Raw genomic sequence first — 10,967 nt, 5'->3', positions numbered from 1 at the left:
ATATGGCTTTAAAGTAACGAGTAATTTTGGCATAAATTAATATGTACTTGTTAGATTTTTTAATCAACCCGTCTGTAATATTTTTCCATTACAGTCTCTTTTTGTTGTGGGCCTACTTTGCAAATGCGTGTGAGGCTGTGTTTTTTGGTGCTCTGTGCTTCCGAGAAATCTACCCTTACCTATTATCTTTTGGTTCAGATGTGTATAATTATATTTTGCTACTGTTCACCTTTAAGTTGATCAGATCGATCACATGTAGATTTATTTATATTGTATATATAAGTTTTAAAGGAAAAGAGGAATACTTGCCGAATGCAAAAGAACAATATCGTAAATATTTAAGATAATTATAGAATAACTATCCACATAATTCTATTGATTTTGTAATACTGCGAAAGATGTTTGTAATTTTGTTATCAAAAGCTTTTAACAGTTTCCGTATTGAAGAGTTGGCAGAGCATTGTTTTAAAAAATGTTATTACATGCACGACCTTTCAATTAACTGAACAGCGTTTAGCCAATTTAATAGTAATTATCATTTATGCATAAATAAAAAATCAAATACATGTACATATTGGAATCTAAAGTAGAGAGGGTTAAGAAAATTGTAATTGTAAACATCAGATGATCTTTATAATATTCTGATATACAAAATAGTAACCTATTAGCCTATACATAGTTTTTTGTCAGTGCACCAATAGATCAATTGTGCAGAAAATTGTTTGATTTGTCGCTCGTGTAAGCCGGTTTAAGGCATATACACACTGCGCAAAATGTTAGGATCTTCGCCTTATCTTATAATCAACAAGGGCACTTCAGATATTTGCGATAAAATATTTCGGGTATGTTTTGTATTTCGTCATTGCTCCAGTTTAAAGTAGAGACATTTTATCGTCGTATTTATAAGAGATATCTATAGGTGGTATATAGCATTATTTTTATGTGACATGCAGTCGTTTTTCAAAACATGTTGAGTCTTAATAAAATTGTTTGTAAAAAATTGATAACGAGAACAAGTGACTATAGAGTATCAAAAATCGTTTATCTATATGGCTTAAAATGCCTATATTTCATAAGTAATATGATATAATGTTTACTGCTGAAATCTTGTTATATTGTGAGAACAGGTGTATGGTATGCCAACCTCACACTTACAGCATTATTTACAACGTAACAAACACTTTTGAACAAGTTTTAAGAACTACAGCATATGCATAACATAGGGTTGGTAAAATTTAACCTTTATCTGTTTTTCTGTTATCCAGTATACACACACTATATTATTATATTACTTTGCATTATACAATATTTGATACATTTGTATATCTAATTTATAATGATAAAAAGGAAAGGAATTTTAAACATTACGAAGTTTTAAATGAACGATCCGACTAGTAGGTACTTGTAGGGAATGGAACGCATGTTGTACGCTTTGAATTGCTCCGTTACCCTGTACAAATAAAAATTCCATTCTGACTTTACTGACAGTTATGCAGGCTTAAAGATGTTCTATCATATTTAGGCAATATATGAGCCACACCGTAAGAAAACCAACATAGTGGCTTTGCGACCAGCATGGATCCAAGCCAGCCTGCGCATCCGTGCAGTCTGGTCTGGATCCATGCTGGTCGCAAAGCCAATATGTTGGTTTTCTCATGGTGCGGCTCATATATTTTTTGGTAATTTAAGGAACAAAAACATTCATTGCATACAGTTAGATCCCTCTTAGATTTTTTTCATGGTATTTATAAAATTTTGTAATTACCCCATTCCCCTCCCTCCGTTTGATATAAAATGAATTAAAATGCTAAAAATCCTTTCGATTTCCATATAATTCATAGTTTTACGCCATTGTGATATCTAAACAACATGAAGAAAAAGGCAAGCTTAAAATTGTGTGTAGCCTTGGAATTCATTTTTTTCCAAACTATCTTGGTTTCACAGATAGGTAAAGTGTGGTAATAATACTTTTACAAACTTGCATTTCTTATGAATTTCGGCTAAATCTGTATCTTTGACAAATATAGTAAAAAAAAAACACTTATATTTATACCTTTCCCTAGGTTTAGTATGTTTATATTCGGTTGAGCAACCAGGATAGGAAATCAAATTTTAAAAGATACCTCATGTGAAAGTCTAATATAAATTAAACAATTATTGAACATAAATAAGTGTAATTGACCAGATGTTAATGTTTTGAACAAACCCATTACTTGACTAAATATGATTAAACACTTAATAACTAACTCAGATTTGTATATTATTTTACCAATGTTTACGTTGGAGATGCTATGATGATTTATCTTGTTCAGGTTAATAAAGTATATGTGTTCTTCTGTTCTGTTCTGTTAATAGGCTAGGGCTGTTATGTGGCTGGATCAGGCTTGGTATGTTGCAATTCACCTTTTCCTCTTTTCATTTAGAATTAATTCCTTATTAAAAAAATATTTAGGATAATTATGATATTAATATGCGCATAATGAGTTTATAATTTTGTTTACGTCTCTAGGCAAGATAATTTTGTCATTAAAAGCTTTTAACTATTTCTATATTGGTGAGTAGTAGAGAGACTTGTTTCCAATTTTCAATTATGATAAAAGAAACCTGTTATTCAATATTATGATAACGTATGGCCTATCAATAAAGAAAACAACCATGAAGCGGAGGAATCATTGAATACTAGTAAATTAAAACACCTATTCTATTATACATACTTGTTATTCATGCCCAAAAATGTAAACAACAAAGCCCCGGATGTTATTCAGTAGAAATATTTTATGTCATCTATATGTAATATTAAGTTTGATGACCCCTTTACTTATAATTTAGAATAGGTAAATTTGTAACATTATACTAAATTATCTCCATTTCTGATCAAGAAGTATTACCATATAGGTATAAGATTGGATCGGCTGCCTCCGTCATAGGCTTTCAAGTTTCTTTATGAAACAATTTTTTTAACAAACTTAGACTATAAACATATAGATGAAACACAATAATTTGATTTTATCCCGTTATTTTGTATTCCAGTCACAAAAACGTAAGTTCACTTTCACTGGCATGATCTTCTTTAAATATTATGATACATTGTATTTGTAAAAGCAAATTACCGATTTTTCACTATACTTTTGCAGAGGCTTAATACATTTCACGCCAAATCTCGAGTAGATTTTCATATATACAAAATTGTAACCTTTCGTATAATTTGATGTAGTATTCTAAATACACCAATAGGTCAAATGTTTAGAAAATTATTTGATTTGACGCTCCTGTAAGACAGTTTAAGACCTATTCACACTGCACACAATGTCACAAGCATCGTGGTATCTTATCATTAACAAAGACAGTAAGATATTTTCAATAACAAGATACTTCATAAGTTAAGTCTGTTAAAATGTATTCAAAACTTAAGCTTCGTCACTGCTCTGAAAATTAATCATTTTTATGATCGACTTTGTACACTATATTTACAAAGCTAATGTGCTTCAAGTACCTCGCTATATACTCTTTGGGTGGATTTTTAAGTGTCACATCTGTTGTATACCTTTCAGAACGTGAAGACAGCCGGGTTTAAATAAATATTTGGGTGTTGTTTTGGTTTCAAGATGATGCTTGTCTGTGTTGGCTTTCTTCAGTTTTTTTTCCTTTTGTCCTATCACCAGATACATGTATCCACATCAGTTTGAATTAATAACAAATATATTCTGGGCTTAAAAGTACTATGAACTGGATATACTAGAGAACAGAGAACTAATGTTTTAAGTAAGACGCAGTAGATGCTTATTTGTGCTGCAGCACTGCAGTAAACTGCAAAAATATTGGATTTGAGACTTTCTGCTTGCTGTGTACATTTTCCATTATTTTCACGAAACAAACAGTGCATCGAACCCTGAGACGGCTTTCCTTTATTCTTCTGACGACATAGTTTCTTAAACCTAAACCAGGAATTTATATCGTAGACCATACCTGGAATTCATTGCCAAGACCGTACGTACCATTTCCCCCTAACACTCCAACCCTTTTGTCTACCCCGTAATTGTTGGATTTTTGAAGCAACCCGTCTACTATATTTTTTCCGTAACATGCTCTGTGCTTCCGGGAAATCTGCAGAAAACTGTTGTAAATGGTTCAAAATTTTATTGTCGATAAGCACTCGGTTTAATCGAATTGCTCGTTTGTTTATATGCTCTTAAAGAGGCGATAGAGGCTATTCTATATGGCAACTGGTTCAGTGATACTACTACAAAGACGGAATGTTTGACACCATACAAGATTTTATTGTTTTCTGATATTTTCTGTTTCACAAATTTGATTGACAATATGTGACAGGCCACACGTAGATCGAGTTTTGCAACTCTAAATTAGAAAGTTTTAAAAAGGTCCAAATTAAAAAAAAGAACTATTACCGTAGTCAATAGTAATTGTGTCCGATTCATATTTTTCGTATTTAAGCTATTTCTTTATTGACAAGCACATAAAGTAGTTGAGACAAAAATGTGATCAACTTTCAATTATTCAAAAGCTATCCGCATTACTTATGACTCAGAACGAAACTGACAACTTAATAATACACTTTATGCAAAAGTAATGAGAAAATGAATATTATATGACTTTTTTATGTAATATATGCTGCATTTCATTTCATTCTACAAACACATTTGTTTTTACCTGCACTGAAAATCAAATAAGTCCTGGCATGATCCTTTTGACGCAAACCAGCAGACTAATAGTAGCCTATGAAATGCGCAGCAGCCTAGTACATGTTTTAGTGGAACAATGAACAGAAATTATGACAACACACGGGCCGCGTACGGCGAGACATATCGGAGCCGCCATGCACATCCATGTATTATATTTATAAAAGGTAAATTAAAGTTGAGTGTCTGTTTATTATAGTGTCACCCCTACTTAAAGGTCTAGCCTTGTCGGCTTATTAGACACCTACATACGTTTAACAACATTACTTCCCTATACCTGTTTTTAATACCAATCCAGTACCAACAGGCAATCGGTGCCCATTATTTCACTATTTCGCGGTTCATCAACAGGTCTCTCTTCGCTAACAATACCCGCCACTGATATGCCTCGGCATCTCAGTTGTGGTGCAGATGCTTAATCCAGCAGGCCACCACAGCTTCCTTTGTTGAATCATTCTATGGCTTCAATTGCTCATTGGCAAAGCGTCCGCTTTGAGTGCGTGAGGTTCGTTCGATTCCCGGCCGCGTCATACCAAAGACGTGAAAATGGTACTGATATCTTTCTTGCTTGACACTCGGTATAGGGTGGTTATCCGTTACTGGATACCATGTTTGTCGCACACGAGCTTTATCTGTTGATCATATGCAACGTTAAATAACAACATTTTAATTTTCGATGAAATTCGTTGACCTCTAAAATGGAGTTATTCAGTCCTCATTTCGTCGTGTTTGTTTGTAACGCAAGTCACGTCGTCATTTGCCGCGGACAGCACGCGCTGCGACTAAGGGAAGTTAGAACATAAGGTATACCATCAGCCACCATAAATATGCGCAATGAATCTTTTAAATATTTATTACATATTGCATTTAAGGTTCAATGACATTAAAACTTCAGTTTAAAATGCAAGTCCTTCCTTAAACAGTTTCTTTAAAGCCTGGATTGAAATGTTTAAATTTTAAGGGTCATGTCTGGTACGTATATAAAGTTTGCTGAACTCCTACTTCTCTATGATACGATTTACAAAGTGAAAATTTGTAAAAAATATACTTAAACAAATTTGCTTAACTTTCCCCTTTTTAATAATGAATAATACATCCATATAGGCGTAAGAACGATTCGAGTACTACCTTCATTGGCTTTAAAAGTTCTTTGCAAATAATCATTTTGGCAGGCTAAGCACTCTTAACAAGAAAGATTTATTTAATTGTATGTACATCGGATCTAAAGTAATATTCTTTTTTATAAGATTGGAACTTGTAGAAGAAAGGGCTTAGCAGACTTTATTTACTCAAGGTCTAAAATCATATTCTGGCACACAAAATTGGACTCTTGTTAAAATATTTGTAAATACACCGATAGATCAATTGTGTCGGGGTTTATTTATATTGCACAAGTTTATGAGCTTCATCAACAGGGCTACTTCAGATTTTTACGGCAGTAAATTAAAATGATCTTTTATTCTACATTTAAACTACTTCAAAGTTGAACATAAAACATTTGATGATTGTATTTATACAAACCATAGGTCTTATTGAATATTCATCCTTGCTTTCCCCCTTCCCTTCCCCCAACCCCTACCCACCCCGGGTTTCTCTACCAAATCCCCACCCTCATATCTTACATATATACATGTAATTGAAATATACTTGTTGTTGGATTTTGAAGGAACCAGTCTGCTATATTTATCCACTACAGTTTCTATTTCTGGCGGACCTACCTTGCAATGTATGACTCTGGCTGCGTTTGTTGTGCTCTATGCATCCGGGAAGTCTAACCTTATACATTTGGTTAAGATTTCGTTTAAATAATGTGAAAGCTTATAGAAGAGATATTATAGAATTTAATACTGGAATAATGCACGGAGGGGCTCCTGGGCTCTTCCTCCACCACCAAAGCTGAAAAGTCGCCACATGACTTGTAGTTGTGTCGGTGCGACGTTGATCCAAACAAAATAAATAGAATAAACGAAACTTAAGAACTAAAATTTAGGCAAAAGTGCCAACCAGTTAAAAAGATTTTAGATAATTACAACATTCAATATGTTCCGAATTTAAATCACTTGATCTTATTGATTTTGTAACTCCTTAATTCTCAAGTGCAGATTAAAAGCTAATGTTATTTAATACTTTAATTATGTCTGTAACAGGTTAAAGAGCCTTGTTTCCAACTCGTAATTTGATATTAATTACAGCTGCGTATTACTTTTACATAAATCATATACATGTACCTGTTATTTGTAAACGGAACTGCATTGACAACTTAATGTATCTGTTATGCATAAATAATCGTTTGTAATATTGTAATAAAGTACAGACTTCTACAGGCTAAAGGCTGTATCTTATAACTTGCTATCCAATAGCATTTCGTCCAATAAACCATTTTCAGCCCGGGCAGCCATATACATATCTGTCGGCCTTTATGTAACGCAATAGGCGGAGGATACGGAAATACCCGATGTTCCACGATTGTTCCCCATAGACAATAAATGCTTTTGAAGCAGCATAGAATACAACAAAGCAACTCGGTTTGGCTGAGTCTGTTCACGAGAGGTAACGAACACCCCTCATATACCCTAGCACCCGCTTAATTTGAACTCTAGTATCCACAAAAAAAGAATGAACTCCGTAATCAGAGAACCAGCAAATATAACAGTGTTTGAACCTACAAAAAGTGAGGGGCAAATGAAACCAGCGAGAAAACCACTCGGCCAGGGAGGCCCTAGGTCATAGATCACAACTGGCCTATGTAAAGTTTACTGACATTGTACCTTATTATCATTTAGAATGTGTAAATTTGTACCAATGTACTTAAACAAATTTGCTTAAGAGTTCTTTTTAATTATAAATAATACAATATAGATTTAAGAATTGTTAGCCCGCCAAGTTCACCGGGTTTTAAAGTTGTCTGCAAACAAAAAAATATAAGTACTTTGTGATAAGGGGAAGACTAGTTCAATACTACTAAGCGGTTTTAGTATATTGTATATAGACCAGATCTAAAATAATTCTCCTTTAGACAAAACTGGAACTGTCATAGCTTAAGGTAACACAAATTGTAAATACACCGATAGATCAATTGTGCAGAAAACTGAACGATCAGATAGTTCATTGCACAGAATCATATCTTATAATCAACAGCAGGGCCAATCCAGATATTTGCGATAACTGAATATTTCAACCATTAATGAATGTATATTTTGTATGCTTCGTCACTGATTATAATGTAGTTTAGACCCCTCTTTTTATGTAATACTATTTAGAATTCGGCGGAATACTTCAATGAACTTGGCGTATAACTAATTAGGAGTGTTTAAATATAATTATTACAATATAGTTCTGTTATACATTATTTCGTTTCTTATATCTTTTAAATTAATATGTAAAATAGCAGTGGATGAAATAAGGAAGCACTATTTATTAGCGCACGTATTACACCAAGTAGTATATGTAGACTTGACGTCAATATGGCCGTTTTTGCCTCATCTCATAGGTACCTACTGCCATCGTCCAGTGTCCGTCGTCGTCAACTATATGATTATTAAACATTCTAAATCTCATTATTTTGACCCGATCTTAACGAAACTTTGTCGAATGTTACACGCAATGAAATTTCAGAAAAAAATGTTACTGTGCCATATAGGGCATCTAGGGGACAAAAACTAGGCCACGCCAGTTAATAGGAAAACCTTATTAATTAATACTTGCAGAGCTAAAGGTAAGAAAAGTTTCTTGTTTAATGCGGGTAGTCGACGAAAGTCACCATCTGGAATGGACGGAACAATTTATTTTTCAGGCGAGCCCACGGCAGACATAATATATATCTCCCCAGCATCCTGTCTAGGTTAATATTGCTGGAAACAGTAGACATTTAAGAAAATCACCCAGCACTGAACACTAGTCGGAATCACCCCTGGCCTCTGGCATTGTGGTCCAGCCTGCTAACCACTGCGCCACTGACTCCATACCTCATTTTCATAAAACTTTGTCACAATATTTGCCCTTATGAAATCTAGGTCAAGTTTGAAACTGGGATATTGAAGTTCCAGAAACAAGGTCACAATATCATATCATAGAAAAACCTTGTTGACACTCAAGATGCAACATTGGCTACCGGATCATCATTAATTTTGTTAGAATGCTTGTCTCCAAGAAATCAATAAGTTACCTGAGCTATGATAACGTTTGCCTGTATGAAATCTAGGTCAACTTCGAAAATGGAATGTCTAGGTTAAAAATTAGGTCATAATGTTAAAGACCTTTTAACACTCGAAATGCCTCTTTTTCTACCTGATGTTCATGAGACTTGGTCAGAATGTTTGTCTGCTTAAAATCTAGGATGAATTTGTTACAGACCACTTGGTTAAACACTATGTCATTAGGTCAAAGCATTGAAAAACTTAAACGCATGTCTCTGTGAAATCGTTGCCAAATTAGATTTGTGTTACAATATCCAAGATCAAATACTTTTTGAGATACATGCGACACATAGTTTAAAACGCTCCTTTCTATGCATATTCTTGACTAAGTCAAGGGCCATAACTCTGGCCTGGCTTGTGAAATCCCAATTAAAACTTAAAATATAAAACTTCACAAGCTATTAACAATCCAATACATTTACATGAAATAGAATCTGTAAAATGATCCGTTGGAAACATGTAATGCAGCCAAGCAAGGTCATAGCAGACTCGATCGATCGAGTCTGTTCATGAGAGGTAATGGAAAAGGCAATGCCCCTAACGCCCCTTGCATTGGCCTACGCGGAATTCGTCTACATAGAAACTAAACATACTCCTTGATCTCAAAGAACCAGAAAACATATTGAAGAAATTAAACATCCGACAAAATTATTAAGGTGTGTTCTGTCGAATTTTTGTTTTCATCAACAAGTATGATAAATTCAATGCGGAACGGGTCATTGTATCAAATGTTGGTTCTGCTGAAACATCAAAACTCCTTTTTAGCCAATGCTTTCGCAACTGGCTATAGCTCTAAATCAACTACCAAGTTTCAACCTCGCGTCGTTTGAGCCAGGTGACCGCATCACACAAATATTCTTGACATGTTAAAAGTAGTCCCATATCTATTTTTTATATTCTTGGTATTGTGTGAGTGTGTGAGCAAGTGAGGACTACTGTTTAATAATTATGAACTTTATATTCACATTCAAAATAATCGAAATCACTCCGCTCTAGGGTTAAGGTTAGGGTTTAAGGTTAGGGTCAGGGTTGAAATTGGCTCAACCCTCGGGCAAGCTTAGTTTTACATATAGTTGTATAGGGAAAACCTTTCAAAATCTTCTTGACTGGAATCATAATGCACGGAGCTTAGATGTTAAGCATGTAGCATTGTCTAGCGGACCTCTATCAACATTGTTCAAATTATGACCGGTCTATGCACAATGAAATGTTGATTCTTCAGGCGTATCGGTTGAAATATCACTAAATAAGCATTATCACCCTTGTTATCCAGACAATACGAAATGATGTGATAATTCCAAAATGCTACAAAATGACTGATGAACACTTCTGAAAATTTCATGTTTTTCGGTAAGTTGCTGTGGCTTGATAAGAGATTTTAACCAACAGATGTTGCAGAAAGAACGAATGGTGATTTGTTTCCATGGAATTCAAACTATTTCACTTTATTTTTGTGAATACAATACACAATATGTTAAATAGTTTACAAAATCCATGTAAGTTTAGTTTGAAAATTCATAAAAAATATTTAGAATTGTTTTTATACCTGTAATTCACTGTATATACAGCTTTACCATTTCACTATCTGTCATAGTTTAGAGTAAGTTGTTTACGTTTGCCGATTTTATGTCAAAACCATTTATATTGATCCTTGTGTGAAAAATGGATAATAGCCGAAAATGACCGTGGATAATGCCCTAGATGTGTTGTCTTTGAAAGTGGATAACAGCCGTCATTGACTTCTTTCATTTACATACCATTACACATTGACCAGTTTTGTGTGTGTGGACATGTTTTGGTGAATGAGTTTGTAACAACATGATGATATGAACTTGTTATCGATTTTTAGCTCGACTATTCAAAGAATAGTAGAGCTATTGGACTCACCTATGCTTGGGTGTCCGCGTCCCGATTTGGTTAAGGTTTTGTATGTAAGCTGGTATCTCAGTAACCACTTATGGGAATGGATTGAAACTTCACACACTTAATCACTGTGATAAACTGACCTACATTGCACAGGTTCCTTCATAACTCTACTTTGCTTCTTTTTTACAAAATAATGTCTCTTTTTCGA

This window comes from Mercenaria mercenaria, chromosome 6 (assembly GCF_021730395.1).
Source record: "Mercenaria mercenaria strain notata chromosome 6, MADL_Memer_1, whole genome shotgun sequence".
NCBI classification, from domain to species: Eukaryota; Metazoa; Mollusca; class Bivalvia; order Venerida; family Veneridae; genus Mercenaria; species Mercenaria mercenaria.
The sequence above is the reverse complement of the archived record's forward strand: the minus strand, read 5'-3'. Positions refer to the sequence as shown.